Source organism: Phodopus roborovskii, unplaced genomic scaffold (genome assembly GCF_943737965.1).
Source record: "Phodopus roborovskii unplaced genomic scaffold, PHOROB, whole genome shotgun sequence".
Lineage (NCBI taxonomy): Eukaryota > Metazoa > Chordata > Mammalia > Rodentia > Cricetidae > Phodopus > Phodopus roborovskii.
In genome coordinates this window covers 1188541-1213552 of record NW_026125680.1, presented here as the reverse complement: position 1 = coordinate 1213552, position 25012 = coordinate 1188541, and the positions used below count along the sequence as shown (strand labels likewise).

At 40.6% G+C, this 25012-nt stretch overlaps 1 protein-coding gene across 1 annotated transcript in view; it reads right to left on the bottom strand.

The window, feature by feature from the left end:
* LOC127217411 (A-kinase anchor protein 17B) overlaps positions 1-25012 on the bottom strand; it is a 109030-nt gene that overhangs the window by 33332 nt on the left and 50686 nt on the right. The window lies entirely within an intron of this gene.

Sequence of the window (25012 nt, the reverse complement as noted above, 5' to 3'; positions counted from 1 at the left end):
CCAGGGACCAGTCACTAAGATTCTGTGGCCCTATGATGGCCACTTGGGCCTCTGGCAGTCTGGCTTGAGGATAAGCAATGCCAGCCTTGCCTGTCCTCTCTCTATGGTGATCTAAGAATTCGAAGACTATTCTCCTGGCCTACTGTTTCAGGCTCTGCTGTTCAAAGACACAAATTAAGGTTCTTCTCTGAGTGCAAGCTAATTGCTGTAAATCTTTGGAAAGTAGACACCAAGAACTGATTTGCCCTCCCTTGTTTGCTCCAGGCACGGAGAAGGCCAAAGTGGTCACAACCCTTGCCTAGAGGACCTTTCTTTAAGTTCTTCAAATTAGCATTCACTTTCTTGAAAGACAAGTCGCAAAGCTGACATTTATTAGATTTACTGTGAACCTCCTTGGGGGAGGTTCTCACAGTAGGAGCTGTCATGGGGCTGTTTTCTGCCTGATTGCCTAGTGTGTTTGTGTGGTGTGTGTGTGGGGGGTAATGTTAATTTCACTCTAATCTGTCAAGACCCCTGCTGTTCATTCTGTCCTAAATAAATCTTCACCTCTGTTTGATGTTCAGTTCCATCCTCTTTACACAATTACCACAGCACCCCTGAACTGGCCAACTTGCCTCTAAACTTGTATGCTCCTGGCTAGGAAGGCTGCCAACACTCCTTTCCTTGTCCATTTCACAGCAGAAGCCAAACCTCTTGCTCTAAATTACCACTGCATCGAAACTTAAAGATCCACCACAGATGCTAAAGTTTTTCCACTCCCCTCTTGCCCCCACTGCTCTCAGAATAAGGTCGCAACCCACTGCACAGCATGTAAAAACCTGGTCATCTGGCTTCACATGACCAACCTCATTCCTACCTATTCATTCCACTGCCATCTCAGAGCACTCTATACTTAACTAAACTGAAATTCCTGTTGTTTCTCCAGTGAGCTATAGTCTCTATCATGCCTTTTATACAAAGTCTAGACTAGTCTAACTTGATCCCTATCCTCCTCTGCCTGACCTACAACTCACGCATGAATCTTTTCATTCACTGTGCAAACATGTCATGCACACTGACCATGTGTCAAATATTCAAATATAAAATATGTAAGATTAAATTAGCATATAGGATTTAGAGTTGAATATCCCCATGTCTTAGGTATGAAGTACATTTTGTGCATTGCTTTTCTTGTAAGATACAAACAAATACAGATGTGTAAGAGTAGATGCCTCCCAGGAGGGAGGGCCTAGTCCCTACTCCAAACTACTTGACAGATTTTGATGACCCCTCCAGGAAGGCCTCACCCTACAGTGGAGTGGGGGGGGGAATGGGATGGGAGGGTGGTCAGGGGGGCCTGGGAGGGTGGAAGAGAGGGAGGGAGGGAGGGAAGGACGGAGAGGGAACTGGGATCAATACGTAAAATAAGAAAAATTAATTAATTAAAAAGAGTAGATGTCTCTACTAGAAGCCCCTGAGTACTGCGTAAGAAAACAAAAATCCTGCTTTCTTAGCATTGGCAAACAGACAATCAAGGCTGCTAATTGGTTTTGGTTGCTGAGGGCTGGAAATTCAACTGGAGACTTCACACATGCCATCCAACCACCCAACTATACAAGCACACACACACACACACACACACACACACACACACACAGCTCAGTACCTTTGGACTTCAGATATGATCAAATGAATGAAAGGTTGGGGAAAATGAAGTGGCTTTTCTTTCTCCTTTGTTGAGTACCACTGAATGATATTTTAAATCATTTCACTAAGTTTGGCCCTTTGAAGGCAAGAGATTATAGCCTTTTTTATATGCACTTCAAACTTTAAAACACAACCTATTAAAATGTTGCGTGTTGCTTTTTATCTCTTTGTGTGTATCATATCAAAATAAGAAACTGATAACATGCTGTAGCAAGCACATGAACAGGAATGTATGTTGTCAAAATGAACCAATTACAACCTTGAAATTACAGAGCTTTGGTATTAAATAGGATTTTAAAATTAATTTTATCAAAACTCAGATGCTTAAACTATCACTGTATAATAGATTTTCATGTTCTTTGGCCTCTAAAAGCATACTTTATTTTTACTGTTAAAACAAATGGAGTCTACACATCTGGAATAATTTGTGGGCTGCCACAGATGTTCCTCTGTCCATTCTTTTCTTCTCCATACTTTGAAATATCCCTTTTCCAAATTTTAATCCCACTTCAAAGAATCACATTGTAACACTAGCTAATTATAAACATTTGGATAAGGAAAGGAACATGGATTGATGGGAAAAATTTAAAGGTACTTGTATTGAATCGATGTTTTCAAAGTTTTTTCTTTTCTTTTAGCATATTTTATCTACACAATAACCTAGGTAAATAAATACCTTGCTTTTCATTTTACAGGGGGGAAAGCTACCATTATTTAGGGTATTGGAACTATTGTTCTGTCATTAACCTTGGGAAGTGTGCCCATGTCATTCTGGGACTCAGTGTCTCTCCAAGGATCTTTTTGGGTTGTCTATATTCTGTTCCCTCCTGCCTCCTGAGCTTGAGACACTGGGACATGGGGGTGAGTAGACATTTTAATGGGGATAGGAAGTCATTCTGGTATCAGCAGTACTTCTAGCCAGGGCAGGTACTGGTAGAATTCGAATACAGACATCACAGGAGCAGTGAGAAGCAGGAAAGAACATGGGAATCTCAGACAAGAAGCTCTGAACTCAAAATTCAGCTGTCCCACTTCAAATCTGATCCCCAAACTAGAACTTGTTGGCTTTACTGACCTATGAGTCTTCTAAGCAAATTTTGACTTACTGACCTAAGAGTCTTCTAAGCAAACTTTGATTTAAGAGTACTTTGGCAAACTATTTGATCATCTTCAGACAATAGTAATCAAAATAAATTATACTTAGCTATCTATTGAGCATCCTCTGCTTATTTTGTGTAGTAATGAGGAAAGAGAAGAAATCAAGGCCTTAAACTGGCCTTCCCTGTAATCAGATTGGTGACTACCCTGTCATCATAGAATCTTCATCCAATAACTGAAGCAGAGGCAGAGATCCACAGCTAAGCACTGGGCCAAGCTCCTGGAGTTCATCTGAAGAGAGGGAAGAGGGATTATGTGAGCAATGGGGGGTCAAGATCATGATGGGGAAACAGTTGACCCAGTGTGGGAGTTCCTGGACTCTGACAGTTGGGGGGCCTGCATGAGACTGAACCAGGTGCTCAGCATGTGAGTGACAGCTTTGTAGCCTGGTCTGCTTGTGGGAACTCTGGCAGTGGGACCAGGATCTATCCCTAGTGCCCGAGCTGGCTTTTTTTTTCCACACCTTCAAAGAAAAGACAGGTTTATTCAGCAGCCTCCAGCACATAAAACGAGAATATACAGCTTACTAGTTCAACAATTTCCAAAGTAAGCATTGTAAAAATGATTTTCAAAGCAAGAAAAAAATTAGGGTTATGATTTATGGCTCAATTAAAGTAGATAATCCACTGATACTTGAACAAATAACAAGTTTGTAGCCCTTTGTTAGTTTGACTTTGGAATTTGACAGTTTAAAGTTTTTCAGAAATGTTTCAGGATTTTTCTGGCTATTTACTATCCCATTTCACCTGTTTCTCTGTCCTGGCAACCTCCAGTCTACTCTGCATCTCTGCATTTCCCTAAGATAAACATTAATCTAAACTGGATAACGTACTCAGTGGCCTTCTGTGTCTGATTTCCTTTATGTAGCATGATGATTTAAAGGCTTTCCATGTTACTGTGAGTCACTGATGAGCTGGCTTTTTGAGGCCCATTCTATATGGAGGAATGCCTTGTGTTGGGACCATAGATGGAGTCCATTCCATCTTGCCACGTGTTCAGAGAGCTCAGAGCATTTCTATTATCCTAAAGACTTTTCAGTTTACTGGCTACAGGATGCCTGGGCCTCAGTGGTGAATGGCTCTTATCTAAATAACAATAGGCTTGGGCCCTGATAGCTTCACACCTTGTCCTGAAGGCAGAAAGTACGTGCAGTTATGGGTTGCCTTCAGGAGTAGGGGAAGTAATTGCTTTTTGCCCTTTAAACATAATAATAGGAGTCCTCTGCGATTGACCCCTCCTTTGGTTGATTACTTAAGTTTGGAGGTATAAAATAAACGGGGCGTTCAGTATGGACTGAATCACCTCCTGGCAACTACCCTGTGTTTTGATCTCTTAATTCTATTAGGTAGCCTTTCCTTCATCCACACTCCCTGACTGAAGTACCGACCCGGGGCCGCTCAGCTGGTTCCGATTGGAAACCCGCAGAAACAGCTTCCGACAGCCTTGCTCAGCCTTGATGTGGGGTAGGGTGGGGGGAATTGGTTCTGCCTCAACTGAATGTGCCAGGATTGGCTGACTCCCCATGGGAGGACTTAACCTCTCCGAGAAGCAGATGGGGGTAGGCTCTGGGAAGGTAGGGAAGACAGGGGAAGAAGGGGAACCATGAATGAATAAAAAATAAAATATAAAAAAAAATCAAAGCCTAAGCAGCTGGTGAGATGGCTCAGTGGGTAAAGATGCATGCTGCCTCGAGACTGAAGTTCCATCACAGGCCTCACATGGTAGGAGGGCAGAACAGACTTTCACGAGTCCTCTCTCTCTCTCTCTCTCTCTCTCTCTCTCTCTCTCTCTCTCTCTCTCTCTCTCTCTCCCTCTCCCTCTCCCTCTCCCTCTCCCTCTCCCTCTCCCTCTCGCTCTCCCTCTCCCTCTCCTTCTCTCTCTCTCTCTCTCACTCTCTCTCTCTCTCTCTCTCTCTCTCTCTCTCTCTCTCTCTCTCTCTCACACACACACACACACACACACACACACGAAGAGTTCAATAGAAAAAAACAAGAGACGCTAGCCCAAAGTCTTCATTGGAAGGAATATCAGTAGGTCAATGTTACTATATATAAATCTCCGGGTAATAGACACTTCCTCCTCCAAATCCATCCATTTACTGAGAGGTTAGAAGAGCCTTAAGATGGAGCTAATCAAACACAATGTATTTGCTTAATCTGACTAAGAAAATATAGGCTTTATGCCGAATATAAAAAGAATCCATGATTACCAGGTGAGAAGTGCTTTTCAAACAGGTTGGACCAGAAACTGAAAGCTAATTCCTAAAATAATAAATCTACTTAATAGTCTGTTCTTTTGAGAAGTGATTAAAAACATGTTTAATTATAGTAGAATCAGTTCTGGCTTACACACATTTAATCACTTTGCAGTAAATGGCTCTAAAGTCAGAACAAATAACGCTAACCTATTTCACTGAGTTTTTTCTTTTTACAAGAATTAGTTAACATTAAGAGTCTCATGTCTTCTATAACAATGGCCTTAGAACTCTAGAGACTCAAGTTTTAAACAGGTTCTGCCTGCAAAGGCTGTGTGACCTACAGTGATTTATCTAACTTCTCTGGGATCAGTTTCTCCAATTGTAAAACAAGGGAGATTTGGGGCTACTTTCGAGTCTAGCATTTTAATACTCTAGAATTCACCATCATTCAGTAACTGAGAATAGCTATGATATTTTCTAGTACCCCAAACTGGGATTCCTGGATGTTTGTCCAGAATGTCTTTTCATCCCCTAGATACAGTCAGTTGAACATATTGACCCCAGCAAAACTGTCAAATTAAGAGCAGAGTACCATGAGAAGTCAGATGTGGTGGTAAAACTTAGGAGGCTGAGAAAAGAGGATCAAGTGTTTGAGCCGAGTTTGAGCTACATAGCAAAAATGAATCTCAGAAAGATACTAACACTACTCTCATCCCCATCCTCAAAAAATTTTCAGAGAACAGAACACAGTGCCATGGAGATGGCAAAAGAAGGGAAAGCATGGGCTCTAGTAAACAGAAGGCACTGTTTATTATTACAGGCCCACATTCCCTCCTCTGTGCTTTTATCTGCCAGGGATCCCATTAAATGTCTCTTCTCTCAAATAGATCAGAGATCCTCACTACCAGCTCCAGAAACACTATGACTATTCATAAGAGGACTGGAAAAGACATTTTTTTAAAGAAAATTGCATTATATTGGGTAAAAAGAAATATGTAATTTAAAGAAGGCTAAAAATACAATATACTAAAAAATGGGGTGGCTATACACCAAAATGTTAACAGTACTGATGTCCACATGGTAGACTTTCCCTTTCACTTTAGCATTTTAAATATATACTTTAACTAATGGTAGGTACCTGTGGGTTCCATTATCCAAGAAGTTGAGATGGGAGAATCAAGTGAGGAAAGAAATTTGAGGCCAGCCTGAGTAACACTGCAAGATTCTGTCACTAATAAATAAACAAAAGAGCAATGGACATGTATCTGTTTAATAACACACACACTGTTTATATTGATATATTTTATATTATTTTAAATATTATGTAAGTGTATATCTGCCTTTAAGAAAAGGAAGTAGAGTTATCACCAAATGTTACTAACTATTGCCACTGCTTTTAGGTACACAAAGACATCACATACCTGAGTCACAGAACATGGAGAAATCAAGGTGATACAGACCTGGAAACTTCATCTCTTCTGCTTAGCTTTTATAATGCTAGAGTTGCTATGCAAGCTACTGGAGGTGAAAAGTAATTATCAGTTATATCCAGCTGTGAGCCCTTCAAGCTACACTAAAGACCAGTGTGGCAATACATGCTCACTGGTGCAATAGTGGCATGAGAATCATGGAAGTAACCAACCACTATAAATCCAATTTCTAACTTAAGTCCTAATCCACATAATAAAATCCATGCCTAGAATGCCTGGCACCATTATTGAGATAAGCAATTATGGCTAGACAAGCAAGTCATAGGTCCTAGGAGCAAACCTACTAATATGCTGTTAAATTGACATAATATTAAACTGACTTCTAATAACTTATCATTATATCTATAAACTAATGCATTTCTCAACCTTCATCAAGGAAGTTTCTATTTGTAGAAACTGTAACTGTCCAAGGTGCAGAATATAAAAAAAGAGACTGCAGAATGTTTATATATATATATATATATATATATATATATATATATATATACACACACACACACACACACACACACACACACACACACACACACACATACATATCCACCAAGGCTAAGGAATCATTGTGGAAGAGAGGCAGAAAGTGTATTATAGCCAGAGGTGGTGGATGGCTACAAGGAAACAATGTCTCCTGAACACAGCAAGAGCAGTTGCACATATGATCTTACAGCATTTGCAGCAGCATGCACAAAACCTTTGCAAGCCCAAGCTAAACCAAATTCCAGCATAGAGAGGGGGAAAAGTTGAGTATATAACCTATCCTTAGCTGTGGCGCTATTGACAATTGTTAACTTCTGGGAGAGAGTTTTCTCTAAGAATATAGCCCCTGGTAAATCAACAATACTCCAGTAAAAGATCATACATCCAAAAAATTGGTCTGGAAGGATTTTTTTAAAGGAACACAACATTCTATAGGTAGGGAAGGGGATGTATGTGGGAAGAGTTAGGGAAGGGGTAAATATAAAAATATGATCAAAATACATTGTGTAAAACTCTCAATGAACCAATTTTACAAAGATGGCCTCCAGTGATCTCTGCTTCCTGGTATTCAGTCACTTGGATAATCACCTCCTTTTAAATGTGAGCTGGATCTACTGACTCATTTCCAACCATAGAATACAGTACAAACATGTGGGTCATTCCTTTCAAAATTAGGTCATAAGAAAATTGACCTTTGTCTACTTGGTGAATCTCCTTCTTCTATTCTTCCTCCTCCTTCTTCCTCTTCTTCTTCCCTCTCTACATCCCCTCCCTTCATCATTCCTTTGGCTACTCTTCTGTAAAGATCTGCATTAGGTTTCTAGCCAACAGACATTGAGGAACTGAGGTCTTCCATAAATAGCTCTTGAGGAAGTAAATCTTACTGACACCTACAGAAACACACTTGGAAGAAGAGTCTTCCTCAGTTCAACTTTCAGACTATAACTTCATGAGAACCTTTGGCAAACTGTGCATACATTACACACACACACACACACACACACATACACACACACACACACACACACACACACACACACACACACACGAGATAATGAATGTGTCTTGTTCAAAAGATGCCAAATTTTGAGATATAGGTAACTAATATGGCACCCAATTTTCCATCTCCATTGCCAATTCATCCTACTTGAAGCTTCTGGTTCTGTTAACTGCTTCCCTACATGGATTCCCTCTCCAGTCTGCCCAGGCTTAACACATGGATGCCTTCCACATCCTACACAGGTCTGAGAACCCAGGCCTTGCGGCTGTTTTGCTAGTCTCCTCAACAAGGATGCCTTCATCAACCAGTTTGACCCTAACTCCTCCTAGCAGCACCCTGAACAAAAACACCCTTCTCTCTGCTTAGTCTCTTACATTCTAATCTAACTGCCTCTTGCCGCTCCCACCACTGTCCACTGCAGGGAGCTTACTTGCTCTGCCTCATCTACTGGCTTTAGGACTGAGTTGTTCAAGACAGAATGGGGAATTGACTGGGTGTGCATGTTTTTAATTTCTACACATGTGATATATAAGACCCTCTGAGGAACTTAACATCTGTGAACACTAGTAACCCTCACTCTCTCATTGTCTTGTCCCTAGGGAAGTTATTAATTTTTCTTTCTAGCAGTTATTGTTCCTAGGTCTCTTCCAAAGGAAATGTCAAATGTCACAACTTTCTAAAACATATCTCCTGAGCTTTATTGGCATACCCACAAGGAGCATCCCTTCCCTTAAAATGCAAATCTCTTTCATGCTCGATGATAGTCATAGAGCTTTTATTTTTGGTGTGAAACTTGTTAAACGCAGAAGTATAAAAAGGAAAGGGGTGGGCCTGGAGGGATGGCTCAGTAGTTAAGGGCACTGGCTGCTTTTCCGGGTGATCCAGGTTCAATTCTCAGTACCTCCATGGCAGCTCACAACTGTCTGTAAGTCCAGTTCTGGGGGATCCAACACCCTCACACAGACATACACCCAGGCAAAAACAAGACAAAACAAAACAAAACACACATACAAAAACAAAAACAAAAAAACCCCAATTCACATTAAATAAAATAAATAAAAACACTTTTTAAAAAAAGGAAAGGGGGTATTTGTTTACAAAGACCACCAACATGCTACACATTTTTTAATTGTGTAACTACAGGAATTTTTTTTTTCAAAAAGTGTTCCCTTGCCCTGTGTTACAGTCTGGATCACTAACAACTTGACCTAGAAGGTGCTCCTTTCTCAGCCCATCATCTAGTTTGCAGGTTACAATCTCTGCTTGAGAGTATGTTTTACACCACTCTGGCCTTTTGTTTCAGTCTCTTAGGGTAAATACTTACTACTAATATTCATCAAGCCTATTGTGTGACTCTCCCAACTCACAGTCTTCATAGTGGCATTCTGAGTGCATTATTTTTGCCCCTATCTAATACATAAGGAAGACCCATACCTCTCTAGGTGTGACTCACCAGGGTGAGTGAATGATAGAACTGGGGGTGGACTACAAGTCTCCTGACGGTAGACCACAAAATCTTGTCACGGTCTTCTACTATTTCTGAGTTCTTGTCCTTAAAAGCTTTAGCTCTCCTCCTTCAGTGGACCTAGAATACGGAGAAACCTCTGTCCCACTCTGCCTGACAGGCTATCTTTGTTCAGGCCAAGCCAGCTCTTTAAAAGTGATTGGCACTTGGATTTCCATATAGCTCTTTATTGTGTCATCAGAACACAGTCTTTTAAAAAAAATGTCTGGGGGAATGCAAAGACAAGTATGCTTCCTAGAATAAAAAGGAAAATAAACTGGCATGCTCATCAAAAGAAAGTATCTGCAATCTTCACAGTGACACTGTGTTGACTGATGATCATTTTCCTGTTTACTGACCTCTAAAAAGATAAACTAGATGCTATGGAAACAAATCAAATGAGCTTCAAAGAGGATTGTTTACATAAATTGGAGTACTAGCAAGCAAAATATATGCTCATTTTTAAAAGACATGGAGCAGGTCAATATGTGCTGATGAGTGTCTTCTAAGCCATATCATTAAAAGAATACAAATAGGGATTTGAAGGACACTGTGAGCAGCATCCTGTCCTTTGTGAAATGCACGCATATATACACAACTGCATCAATGTTTGTATTGCATAGGGCCGTGGATTACCTCTGGAGGGATACATGAAACACTGAACTAGTAGATGCTTCTGTGGAGCAAGTGGATCGATAGCAAAGGTGGGGAGGAGAGTGACTTTCCACCACCTGGCCCTTTTCTTCATTTCTTGATACCCTTTGCATTTTAATGTGCTGGTATTTTCTCTTACAATATTTTAGTTGTACAGCACTTGGCAGTCTTTAGAGAATGTACACCACATATGAGTTTATGGAACATGCATACAACCCAAAGCAGTATGTCGTCTGCAATTATCATGAAGCTCCAAACTGCTTCCCCACCTCCGATCTCCTTTTCAGCTTCCTTTCTGCCTCCCTACTTCCTGCAAGCTCCTGCCACACCTTACAGAAGATCAATCTCTTCTTTCTCTCTCTCCCTGGCACCAGCGCCTCCAGCTCCACTCTCTCACTCCCTTCTAATTAATGTAACTAGGCATTGTGTTCCCATAATTACAGGGTTTGTCAGTGAAATCAATAGTTACCTCCCTTGTGACAATGACATTTTAGCTCTATCACTTTCCCCAGTGGCTTCTCTGAGCCAAGAAAACTCCCAAGATGATTAACATGTGTATTTGTTCTCACTCACCTTAATGTATGAGTATATATCAGCAGATTCTCAGCACACATAATTTTATATAGCCAAATTATGAGTATTTGGAGACAGAATGATAGCCAGGTGTATATTTTAATGGTTTTTATCAAGGTATACTTTACATAGCACAATCAACTATTTATGATTCTGTGAATTATCGTAAATACAAAAAAAAAAAAAACTATGCAAGCTCAAATGTATTTGCTTGTGTTGATCTTAAAGACCTAATTTAAAATATCCAAAGATCCAAAATCATAATATAGTTCTGACACCATTCAGTTTCTCTCCACTAACCTCAATTTCAATGTACTCCACACTCTACTCATTAATGGAAGAGTTTTGGAATTATTTTGCTTCTAGAACCGTAACAGGATGAGCCAGGGATGGTGGCCCACATCTGTAATCCAGTATTTGAGAGGTGCAAGCAGGAGGATCAGGAGTTCAAGGCCAGCCTGGACTACATAGTGAGATCCTTTCTCAAAAATATATATTTAAAAAAAAATCCTGGGATTTAGCTCTGCCTCTGCCACCTGTTACAAAGCTTGCACAGATCATACAGATTGTATGCCCTAGCTCAGTCAGTTTCTCACCTCTAGCTAACTACTAAGAACTTCTTTAAGACTTACATGAAATGGTTCTCCTTTTTCCTTGCTTTTTTTTTTGAAAACTCTGTTGGCCAGGTAGGTTGGCCTAGAATTCATATCCCCCCAGAATGCTGTGAGTACAGACATGAGCCACAATACCTGTCTAAAACCAAACACACACACACACACACACACACACACACACACACACACACACACACCATCACAGAGCCTCTGCTCTCAAGCATTGCTGGTGTCCTGGAAGTCAGTGAGTCAACATCCATCAGTTTACCAAGCTACACCTGATAATAGGATACGGCCTTGGTTTGAGGGTGAGTGTAGATATCAGCTAGGAAACATGAACTCTTTCCTGTACATTTCTTTCTCAGGTTTTTTTTTAACACAATTAACCAAGAAGGCAGTTTCCTTCCTGTCCAAAGAAGGACTACAGGCTACCAGTCTATAGTGTGCATCATTATTATTACCTTAATTACTGTACTATTCTAGCATATGTTAGCAAGAAGGGAAGGTGTCACGAATTGTAGCAGATGGAACCATGAAGCACTACTTCCTGCTTTTAACAACAACAACAAAAAAAATGCACTAAAATTAGCCCCTATTCCCCAAGGATTTGAGCCAGGGAAAGCAATTTAAGTTCTCACCTTGTTTTTCTAGCAATCAGTATGCAACCATTAAACAACTGGTGACAAAGAGAGTGTGTGTGATGAGACCAGAAAGTGGTCTCTGTCAACAACTATAGCGGCACTTGGTAGTCATCAGAGTCAGAAGTGGTAAGTCAGAAAAGAGATTTGCAATGCTAAACATGATATTCTGAAATAAATATGAATGTTCCCAAATATATAGATTGATGTGGAGTCTCTCTTAACTATTTTCATATTTTATTAACTATCATACTTAGCTTCAAAAGGCTAGGTATTTTTCAGTAATTTTCACTGTAAGAATGTTCCCTCTAAAAAGGCAAAAACAAACAAACAAAAACTGTTTTCTTTTTTGTTGTTTGTGTTTGACACAGGATCTCTCTACATAGCCCTAGCTGTCCTGGAACTAGCTCTGTAGACCAGGCTGGCCTCAGACTCACAGAGATCTGCCTGCCTCTGCCAACCGAGTGCTATTCTTTTTTTATGTTCATGTGTGTGTTGCCTGATGTATGTCTATGCACATGTGGACCTGGTGCCCACAGAAGCCAGAAGATGGAATCAGCTCCCTGGAATGGAGTTACACACAGTTGTGAGCTGCCATGTGGGTGCTGCAAATTCAAACCTATTACCTCTAGAAGAGCAGCCAGTGCTCTTAACCACTGAGCCATATTACTGGACCCTATTTGTCACATTTTTCAAAGACAAACAAACAAACAAAAAACCATGTTAGGGCTATGAAGTGTTACAAACATTTTAGAAAATAATCGGACAGTATTTTATTTTTTTTTAAGATCCATTTTAAAGCCAGGCAGTGGTGTATTGCTCCTACTGTGAGTGAAAAAAAAATATGCAACTAAGATCAACCCGTCTGCCCAGAGGGAAATCCAGAATAGAAAATGTGAAAGAGAAATCCCAGTGAAACAATCTTCATATACATCATCTTTCTTTTTGATGGGGGTGTGCTTCCTTGATAATGTGGTCTGTCAAAGGATATGGGGACATCCTGAAAATGGCTGACATGCCACAGAATATGTTATAACCACTTCAAGTAGCACTGTGGTGGGTTGGATAAGAACGGCCCCTTCAGTTCATATATTTAAATGCTTAAAGAGTGGAATTACTTAAAAGGTTTAGAAGGTATGGCCTTGTTGGACAACGTGTGTCACTAGGAGTGGGCTTTGGGATTTCAGCAGGCAGCAGGAAAACAGAGCCACTGGACTTGGCTTAGGGGTAGGCTGGGCCCTGTAATTTGTCCCAGCTAATTAAAAATGGTACCCATGGCAACAGCTTGAAAGCAGTGGTTGGAAGACGTTTCCCTTCATGTTGGAATTACAACAGTGAGGGGCTTGTGTCATGTCATGTCTTACATGAAGAATCTCCTAATCAGAGTGAAGGAGAAGTGTTTCAGTCAATTGCTCAACACACTAACTATATCAGCTTTGAGTTCTCCATATGTAGATATGTTGATTTCAAGTCAGAGGACAAGACTCTGAAGGCGCTGAGCTGTTTCTTAAATTGATTTAGAAGTTTATCCATACATATAATGAGTTTTAGTCAAGTACATTACCACATCACTATTCCCTCCCCTTCAGTTCCTCCCTGCTATGACTAGTTTTAGGGGAATTTGATACAAGCTGAAGTCATTTGGGAAGATGAAACCTCAATTGAGAAAATGTCCCCCACACACTGGCCTATGGGCAAGCTCCAGGGTATTTTCTCCATTCACTAAGGGACATGACACTCCTTCCTTACCTGGTAGTCCTTGATGCTATAAGAAATCAAGCTGAGAAAACCATGAGAAGCAAGCCAGTAATTGGTGTACCTTCATGGCCTCTACTTCAGTTCCTGCTTCCAGGTTCCTGTTCTCATTTTCTTGGATGATGGACTACAAGCTGTAAAATGAACCTTTCCCCACCAAATTGCATTTGGTCATGGTGTTTTAGCACAGCAATAGGAACCCTAAGACATGCCCCCATCCCTACCACCACAACTCCCTCCCAAATTCATGTGCTCTCTTCTTTAAGAAAGATCACATGGATTCTAAAATGGCTGAAAGACACTTAAGAAAATGGTAAACATCCTTAGCCATCAGGGGAAATATAAATCAAAATAATTCTGAGATACCATCTTACTCCTGTCAGAAGGACTGAAATCAAAAACATCAATGACAGTTTATGCTGTTGAGGATGTGTAGAAAGGGGAGCACTACTCCACTGTTGATGGGAGTGCAATCTTGTACAGCCACTTTGGAAATCAGTATGGTGGTTCCTCAGGAAAGTGGTAATCAGTCTACCTCAAGATCCAGTAATTCTACTTTTACAACAAGGACATCTGTTTAACTATGTTCACAGTAGCATTATTTGTAATAGCCAGAATCTGGAAGCAAACTAAATGCCCCTAAACTGAAGAATGGATGGAAAAAATGTGGTACATTTACACCATGGAGTACTACTCAGAGGGGGGAAAAATGGAATCTTGAAATTCTCTGGCAATTGGATAGAACTAGAAGAAACCATCCTGAGTGAGGTTACCCAATCACAAAAAGACAAAAATGGCATGTATTCATTCATATATGGCTAAACATAGAGCAAAGGATCACTAGCCTACAATCCACACCAACAGAAAAGCTAGGAAACAAGGAGAACCCTCAGAGAGACATACATGATCTCCTGGAGAAGGGGAAAGGGACAAGATCTCCCAAGAAAACTATGAGCATGGCGGGGAAGGGGGAATTAGAGAGAAGAGGGGACAGAGATGGGCATGACAGAGCAGGGAAAGAATAGAGGAGAGCAAAAAAAAAGAGATATCATAATAGAGGGAGCCATTATAGCCTTTAAGAGAATCTGGCACTAGGGAAATGACCAGAGATCTACAAGGATGACCCCTTGTAGGGTCTAAGCAGTTGTGAAGAGGCTACCTTAAATGCCCTTCCCCTATAATGAGATTGATGACTACCTTATATACCATCCTAGATGGAAGCAGAAGCAGGCACCCACAGCTAAACACTGAGCGGACCTCTTGGAATCCAGTTGCAGAGAGGGAGGAGTGATGAGCAAAGGGGTCTTGACCAGGCTGGAGAGACCCATAGAAACTGCTGACCTGAACAAAGGGGAGCTCATGGGAAACCAGCATAGGACTGACCCAGACCCCCTGAATGTGGTGTTAGTTGGGAGGACTGGGCAGTCTATGGGGCCTCTGGTAGTAGATCAGTATTTATCCCTAGTATATGAATGTGCTTTGGGAGCCCATCCCACATAGAGGGATACTGTCTCAGCCTAGACGAATGTGGGAGGGCCTTGGACCTGCTCCAAATATGACTGATTTTAAAGACGCCCCATGGAAGGCCTCACCTTCCCTAAAAAGCAGAAAGAGGATGGGATGGGGGTTGGTGGGAGGAACAGGGGAGGACTGGAGGGTGGGGGAACTGGGATTGATATGCAAAACAAGCTTGTTTCAAATTTAAATAAAATATGCATTATACATATATGAAAAGAAAGAGAGAACATGGGCCAAGCCATGATGACACTTGCCTTTAATCCAGCACTTGGGAGTCAGAGGTAGGTAGATCTCTGCGAGTTCGAGGCAAGCCTGGCCTACAGAGCAAGTTCCAAGACAGCCAAAGATACACAGAGAAACCCTATCTTGAAAAATCAAAACAAAACAAGCAAACCAAAACAAAGAAAGAGACCACCGAGTTCACTTAGTATTGCTAGTATATGCATGGGCACAGGACCATCCCCTAGAGCATGGATGGCCTCTATTCAACAAAAGCCTTATGGAACATCTCAAATCATAGTGAGATGACGAAAGCTTGTCCTTGTTTACCTGCTGAGAATGATACCAGTTGATCTTTCACTCAACCCACAGGTCCAGCACTGTCTCTCTTCAGGCTGTCAAGTCTGTGACTGGCCTGGCTGATTCACAGTTTTCGCAGGCATACGAATCACTTGACAGTTTAATTTTTTCTAGGCCCAATCTCCACAGTTTCTTATTCAATTGTGGAGTTGCGTCCCAAGAAGAAGGCTGTCTCACACTCTCTGGTAATCGCGGCACTACTGATCTGAAGACCACATTTTGAGAATCACAGGTGTAAATCATCCCTTCAGGCACCCACTCAGTAAGCACTTAACTCCTGCTCTTGTCTGGGAATGTAGACAAAAGTGTACAGGGGCTAAAGAGGTGGCCCAGCAATTAAATACACTTGCTGCTTTTCCAGAGGACCCAAGTTTGGGTCCCAGCACCAACACTGGGCAGCTCCCCACTACCTGTAACTTGAGCTCCAGAAAATCTGATGCCCTCTTCTGGCATCTACAGGTATGTGTGCATACACACAAAGACATACATACATACATACATATAAAACTAAATATTTAAATAAATCTTTAGAAGTGTGATAATTTGGCTTCTGTCCTCATTGAGCCAGCTGCCTATGGGAAATCATGGAGCCTGCAGCCAAGCAAGCTTGCTGTCTTCCGTGTCATCGGGACTGTGGTGGAGCACCAAGGACCTAGGAGAAGAGAGTAAAAGCTCCTACTCTGCCAGTGGTAAAGACTTTCGAGATGACAATGTCTCCAATGTGCATGTAATGACATTGTAAAACACCTCTAACAGTTTGTTAATAAGGAAAAGAACATGATGAACAGGTATATGTCATGGGGTCACATAGAAACAACTATATCCTTTGTTCTGTATGTGTATGACATGTATACAGGGCCAAATTCTGAATTCTACCAAAGTATTAATAATACTTCTCTATGCTAATAATATTTTTAGCTTTTGAAAATATCTCTACTTTTGCTACATTACTAATCTAATCACCAAAGTGGTGGGATATGCACAGGTCCCATTTTCACCAAAAGAAAAGGATTTTGCAAGGCACAAATGCAAAGGGGTAAACATCATAGAGCCTATATTAGAATTCTGTCTACCACATCCTCTAAGGGCAGATGTCAATTAAGCAGGCAGATATATGAGTCTGGAGTTCAGAACAAAGATCTGCATGGGGCATGCATGTTACGATAACATCAACACATAAGTGGTTAACTTAAAGCTATGATATTGGGGAGAGAGAGAGAAAGAGAGAGAGAGTTCTGAGTCCTGAGCCCTGAGCCCTGAGCCCTGAGCCCTGGAGAACAACAATGTATAAAGTTTTAATAGATTAAGTGAAAACAACCCTAGAAACTGTGATCAAGAGGAGCCCAGCCATAGTCAGGTATGGTGGTGCATATCTTTAACCTCAGGACCCAGGAGGTAGAGGCAGGTAGATCTCTGTGAGTTTGAGACCACCCCACAGACAATGAGATGCTTCTAAGTCATGGGAGAGGATGATAAAGGTAGTCCTGACCAAAGTTGTTAGGTACAGTGGTTATAAAAAAAGCTTACAAAGATTGTGTTTAAGGGGAAAAAGGAAAAGGGGAGGTGGAGTTATCAAATATACACAGGTCTTTCAAGGAACGTGGCTATAGAGAGGAGCCAGGAAATGAGTACACTAGTTAAAGGAGGAAGTTAGATCAAAAGTCTATTTTTTTTACAATGGAAGAAATAACATCATGTTAATATGCTAATGGAAATTGTCCAGCAAGAGGGGAAATTCTTCAGTTATGTCTTGGTGAAAAGGATAGTGAGTGGCTGGAGCAATGATACTGAGTAGGAGAAATGAATAGGATACAGAATACAAGTGGATGGGTTGTACAGGTAAGATATAGATAGAGATGTGATAGAGGGCAGAGTATAGGCAAAGATGCAGGCAGATGAGTAGATGCAAAAGCCTATAAAAATTGTCTTCTTATACTCTCTATTTCAGAGCCAACTGGAAATGTCTCCGTTTGGGTTTACTTGCAGGTGTTTCCCAAAGTATGCTACTCTACTGCTTATATCACTGTAGGAAGGATTTTAGTACTTTGTGTTGATTATATTATCTACCATTAGAAAACATATCCAGTACACCTAGTCAAGATTTTCAGATATAATGCAAATGTAAATCATAAATGAATTACAAGAAAATTTTAAACTGAATTACAAGGGACTATAAAACTTTTAGATTATTTGCAACTGACCTTTGAGAAAAACTGATTAAGGCATTGATTCTGCTGGAGGCCCTGTAAGGGCAAACATCGGAAGTTAATACACTTAGCTGGTTTTACCCCTGGAATCCTGCTGTCAATTAGGCCCAGGTATCTCAGGACTGAAAGAAATGCCCTCTCCTGAGTTCTCCTGGTTTATGTTTAGAGACAGAGAACTCGCTACCACTGAAGACAGAGACAGTTGGTGTCATCCCAAGGAGCCTCTGAACAAACTATAGATAATGGGACTGTGTTTTAAACCACTGCATTTGTGATACTTTATTAAAGTATCAATGAAAATTACTGGAGAAGTAATGGCAGTTTTGAGCATAAGGCTGACAGGGACTCCCTGGGAAAGCCCTCAGCTTCTCTCTAGTCTCCAATTTCCTGGAACATAGGAGTGGGAGCACTCTGAACCTACAAGCTACATTCTCTACTATTTCGATGGCTCTTAGCATGTGTTTTCTGTATTAACATTAATTATACTCCCATTCTGTGTATGCACCTTCTGAGAGTCAGCACAAAGCACAAAGCCATGCCCGCCCAACAGTCAAGAGCAATGATGCTTGCGAGTGTACAACGTGCTGCAGCTCCTGTAAGTTTTCACTTAGGACACGAACATTGACCTAAATTGAAAACAAGACCACAAGAATCCTAGGAGGTGTCATGGAGAAAGGAGGACTCCAAAAGACACTGTAAATGTGACAAGCTGAAAGAGAAAGAGAGGCAAAGACTCCCTGGGGAAGGAAGTGAACTTTTATCTCTAGCCAAGAAAAAAAAAATGCAGTGTAGACTCCCTTTGACTCTTAACTTGAAAACAAGCCAAGAAGCCCAAGCAGTGCAGAGGGAAGTCACAAATCATTATGTGACCCGTGAAAGTAGATGAGGTCAGTTCTCAGCTGAAGGTCTCACCTAGCTTTCTGACCTCTGTTCTTATCCCAGGCAGTATACTGGCAGCAATGGAAAATGAATATTACCTACTTGCCTTGTGGTTTCGTGGTTCCTGTGTTAGGCAGCTGCCTAGACCCTGGGGAGGGAAAAAGCTGCATAACACACTTGAAGTTTTGAAGAGAGGCAATCTAGACAGCACCTAGACAGATGAATCACCTCCTCAAGTTCAAAGGCTAGCTAAGAGGAGAAATGGTGCTTATCCAGAGTAAAAGGCAAGGTGATGGGGTGCGTATTTCTTAAGCCAGACAGTAATTCTGCAACTCCAGGTGCTCATGTGCCTTGATATATTATACTTTGTACAAGTATGTAACCTAACCTTTTACACTACTGGACCTCTGTTGTTGTATACTTTATAAGACAATTGCAGGAAGAGTGACTACTCTGTGAAATTGCTGGTTCAGCCAGTGTTTTTACGAGAAACTCCCAGACTTATCAGTAATAAACGACACATTTCAAAAAGTTAGAAGACAGGATTTAGACATTGTACCATAAAGAAATGGAACATGTTTGAGGAGATAAGTATAGTTGCTATGATTCCAAATGTGTACCATGTATATTGTATCACAGCATCATATCTTACCCCGTTTATATGTACAATCTTTATGTTCTTTTCATTTTTACTTTTTCGTGCACAACTTCTGCATTTATATTATTTCCAACCCGTCGCTTCCAACTCCCACCTCCCCCAGCTCTCACATTCATGGACTCATCTTTATGTTCTTACATCAGTAATTAAAAATAAATGTAATTTAAAATATTAGGGCAGAGTTATTGGCAAACACACTGGAAGCTTTAAGTTTGATCCCTAGCACTGCAGAATAAAATAAAATGAAATACTAAAACTTTCAGTTAGAAAATAGACAAAGCAGGGCTGGAGAGATGACTCAGAAGTTAAGAGATCTGGCTGCTTTTCCAGAGGACGCAGCAACCACATGGTGGCTCACAACCATCTATAATGAGATTTGGTGCCCTCTTTTGGCATGTAGGCATGTATGCCAGAACACTTTATACATAATAAATAAATACATCTTTAAAAAATAAAATAGACAAGTCATGTATAGTAAAACAAAACAAACAAAAACAAAACAAAACAAAACAAAACAAAAAACCTAAAATCAAATATTTGGTGGAAGGGTTATATCCAGGTTATAAAAACATATCTCTCTCTCTCTCTCTCTCTCTCTCTCACACACACACACACACACACACACACACACACAAACACACACACATAGCTGCATGGATCCTAAATTACAAATTATATAATATGATTAATAGACAATCCAAACATTTTTAAACATAGGGAGATTTTAATGGAAACGTCATGACTATTTAAAAACCACAGATTTTTATCAAACAACAAGACAGCAAGGCTTGAAATTGAAAAGAAAAACCTAGGTTTCGTGAGGTGGCTCAGAGAGTAAAGGTTCTTGCCACCAAGCCTGACCATTCACTTGATACCCAAGCCCCACATTGTGGGAAGACAACGAGGCTATTCCCACAAGTTGTTCTTTCACCTCTGTGCATGCTCCCCCAACACACACATAAAGGGGCACACACTCACAAATAAACAAATAAATAACTGTAATTTAAAGGGGGCCATGAATTTTCCAGGAGTAATTGTACCACATTACACCCGAAAAATGTGTTAAGTGGTCCCATTTCTCCACAGCTTTGCCAGCATTTGGTGCTATAATTTTTCCCGTGCATTCTGACAAATATGTAGTGATATCTACTTCTTGGAAATGTTGAGCACCATTTCCTAAATGTACTTGCCACATGAGTCTCCTCATTAGAAGTTCTCGGTAATGCTTTATAAACACACAGTAGGCATCTATGGTTTGAAAATGCTCTCCCAGTTGGTTGTGTTCTCTGAATGCTCTTAATAGGGTCTTTTACAGAGCAAAGGGAAATTTTATTTCAGATCTGAAGAAGTTCAACATACCAGCTTTCCCTTTTAAATTAATGTTGAGGGGGGGAAATGGTTGAAAATTAAAGCTAGGTGAACAGCTTGAAAGGCAGCTCTGCTAACCACTATACTAACAAATCTTCAGCCCAGCTTTTCTTCTCATGAATCATATTTCTGATGTCAAGTCTAGCAATTCTTTGCAGATCCCAGACATCCTGGAGACTTTATCTTGTGTTTTTATCCTAAAAGCTTTAGCTTTACATTTACACTTATGTTCATCATCCATTCTGAATTCACTTTTATATGGGATGCAATATATAATATATAATCAAGGTGAATGTTTGTGTGTTTGCATGTTTGTTTGATTTCAGCACCATGTATTGAAAAAATATTTCCTCCATCAAATTCCCTTTGTACTTTTGTCAAGAAACATCTGATATGCTTGTGGAAGTTTGTTCTGCTTTCTGTGCTTCCTCCCACTGGTCTGTGACTGTCTGTCCATAAGCATCACGCTGTTGTAGCCATCTGTAGTAGCTCCACTTTGAGGCACCCGTCTTTATTAGCCATCTGTAGAAGCCCCACTTGGGTAGCCCCACATTGTGGCGTCAGTCTGTATGAACCTGCATTCGTGCCTGAGAGAGGGAGTGTAGATTGGGAAAGGGCAGGTGAAGAAGATACTAAGGAAGAGACAGAGATGCAGGATAGAGTTGAGAGGGCAATCCAGTGAATACCGAATGCTCCAAGTTTATTCTTCAGCATCTAATATACCCAAACCAAAAAGGGGGAAATGGCAAAAGACTTCTTTTTATCAAGATACAAGGAAGAAATGAACCTTATTTCCTAATTCTCTAAACATGTGGTAACCATAATTTAGACTCAATTTCTTGTTATCTGGCCTTGTGGGTTAAGAGTAACCACACCTCAGAACACGTCTCTTGTTATTTAGATAATACATCCATAGCCAAGATCAAACATCCTATAGCAGTCACACCTTAGACCTTTAGGTCTTATGACTTTAACCTTGGAAGAGTAAGGATAGTTTTGAACTCTTTCCTTAAGCCAAGATAAAGTGAAGCCATTTTTATGGGTCCCAACATGACACCTTCTTGATTTCCATAGTTTCATGGCAATCCTTAACACCAGGTAGAGCCATGCCATGCAATTCAGTTTTCCCCCTACAATTTGGTTATGTGCTGGTTAGTTTTGTCAACTTGACCCAAACCTAGACAAAGGACAAAGAACCTCAATTGAGGCACTTCTTTCACCAGATTGACCTATTGGCTAAACTGCTGAGCGCTTTTTAATGAATGATTTATGTGAGTGATCCCAGATCACTTAGGGTGATGCCACCCTAAGAAGGTGGTCCTGGGCTGTATAAGAAAAGTAGCTGAACGAATCATGGGGAGCAAGCTTGTAAGCAGCATTCCTCCATGCTCTCTGCTTCAGTTCCTGCCTCCAGCTTCCTGCTTTCACTTCCTACCTTATCTTACCTGTGAGCAAAATAAACCCTTTCTTCTCTCAAGCTGTTTTTGTCAGTGCTTTAGCACATCAAATGAGAGCATAGTCAGACAACCCAATGGTTAATTATAAATATGTTGTTTGGTTTCTAAGTGGTTGGAGACTCTCCTCTAATAGTTCTGTTATTATAAGACAGGCTCATAGGTTCATGCCTATCACTCTAGTACTCAGGAGGCCAAAGCAGAATTACTGCCTGGGTTACATAGCAGAACCCCATTTGAAACAAAAGCCAAAATTCTGTTACTAAGTTTTGCGTTGGCTAAATGGTAATAAAACAATATAGTTCTTTTACATTTGTTCAAATTTATTTCATGGTATGATATATGGTCTATTTTATGTATGTTCTGGAGTACTTTAAAAGTGTGTGCACTGGGTAGAGTATCTATACAGATGTGTTTAATTCTGTAGTTGGCGTTACTGTGAATTTCTCCTACATTTTTATTTGTTTTCTGTCTAGTTGTTCTAATAACTGTTTATAAAGGGATGTTAATGACTCTGCTATCATTGTGCATTTATCTCGTTCACCTTTCCATTTTATCAGGGTTTGCTCACATGCATTGTAGCTTTGCTGTCTGGGGCATATACACTCAAATTTTGATGTCTTTTTGGTAAACTGATCCTTTCCTCGTGAGATAATGTCCTTGCACTTTTCTTTGCCCTGATATCTACTGTATCTCACATTAATGTAGTACCATCTGATTTTCCTTTAATGTTTGCATTATATAGAGAGACAGATAGACAGACAGATAGGCTGAATAATGGCACTAGATCCCCTGGATTTGGGATTACAGACAATTGTGTGCGTCTGATGTGTGTGCTGAGAACTGAACTCCTGCCCCTTCTCTGTCTCTTATAAATGTTCTTGTTGTGTTCACTATGCAGGTGATTTGAGTCCTTGGTTAAATTTATCCCTTGATTATTTTTATAACTGTGGGACTCTACTCTATTGTAACAGGTTCTGTTCAAGAGATGAACAGTTTTTTTCTGCCACATACTTCCTGCTTTTGCCATCCAGCTACTGCCATGAAAAGCCTGGTCAGTAATGGGCCTGACCAGTCATGGGGCAGAACCTCAAAAGACATCTCCAAATCAATTTCTCTCCCTCCACTTTGCATCTGTATGTTGCCCAAGCTAGCATCAAACCTCTGGCAGTCCTCCTGCATCAGCCTTTCTAATGCTGGAACTTCAAGTCTGAATTACCACACCCGACTAACCCATTTTTTCTTTTTAAATTTTCCGTGTGTGTGTATGTGTGTGTGTGTGTATGTGAGAGAGAGAGAGAGAGAGAGAGAGAGAGAGAGAGAGAGAGAGAGAGGTGTATGCAGGGGCCCTCAGAGGCCAGAGGAGGATGCCATGGAGCTGGAGTTCCAGGCTTCCCAGTGTGAATTCTAGGAACTAAACCTGGGTACTCTTAAAAAAGTATAAAATATTTTAACCCCTGAGCCATCTCTCTAGCCCATCTTTTCTCCTTATAAGCTAATTCTCATGCATTTTGTTTTAGTGATGTAAAACTGTCTAAAACTTGAATATGTTTTCACTGTCTTTTTTTTTTTCAGTCATTTGGAGATTTTCCTGGTTTTCAGTACAACAAATGTTTTCTAATGAAGCCTTGACATTTTGAGTGTATCTGAACCATATTTAATTATGAGGATGTAGCTGCTTTCTTGTGCAGCTGTGCTTCTCCACAGAAAAGGAGAAACACATGCACTTTCCCGCTAATTTGGGGTGAAAGTTCAGGTTACCCTCTTGACTCCCTTGCACATCTGAGGAAGAGCTACTGAGTAGGAATGAAGGTTGTGGGTCCCAACACAAGCTCCATCAATACTTCCCTGGCTTATAGAATAGCTTCCCAGTCTCCTTCCTGCAGATTCTACTGGCATCACAGGGGGTAGTTATTTCCTTCTTGGCAGTACCGAAAGGCCTGACTCTTTTCCAGGCATCTTCTGACACCACTTGGTGAGAGGACTGGAATGTGTTGTTATAACCTTGTGTGGGCAGAAGTCTAGGCCCCCTGCTAGAGTGTTTCTGTAGTGTTTGGCTGGAGTAGAATTCTGTCTAAAAAAAAAAGTGCCTTTTGAGACTGCCCTTTTCTTATCTTTTGGCTAGGGAGAACAGACGTTTCCTGGACCTTTTCCTTTTTTGTCTGCAATCATTAGCAATTCCAGACAGATGCCTTCTTAACTCCAATTCTGGAATAAATAATACAAAAAGAAAACCCAAGGAATCTACCATTATTTCACTTTTTTAGGCTCCTGGATTTCCAGTCTACTTTCTCTCCATTTATCACAGTACTTATTTTTTGTCTTTAGTAGTGTCAAGAGTTTTTAGTTGTCATTTGTGGGAGAAATAGTAAATGATGTGTGTGTCCTACCTTCTCAAAAGCAAATGTCCTAGACTACTTTTTTTTAAAAAAGATTCATTCATTCATTTGTGTGTATGCACACACACACACACACACACACACACACACACACACACACACACGGAAGGCCTATGAAGATTAGAACATAATGTTGGATCCCCTGGAGCTAAAGCTACAGGCAGTTGTGAGCTGCCTGATATGGGGGTTGAACACCAAACTCAG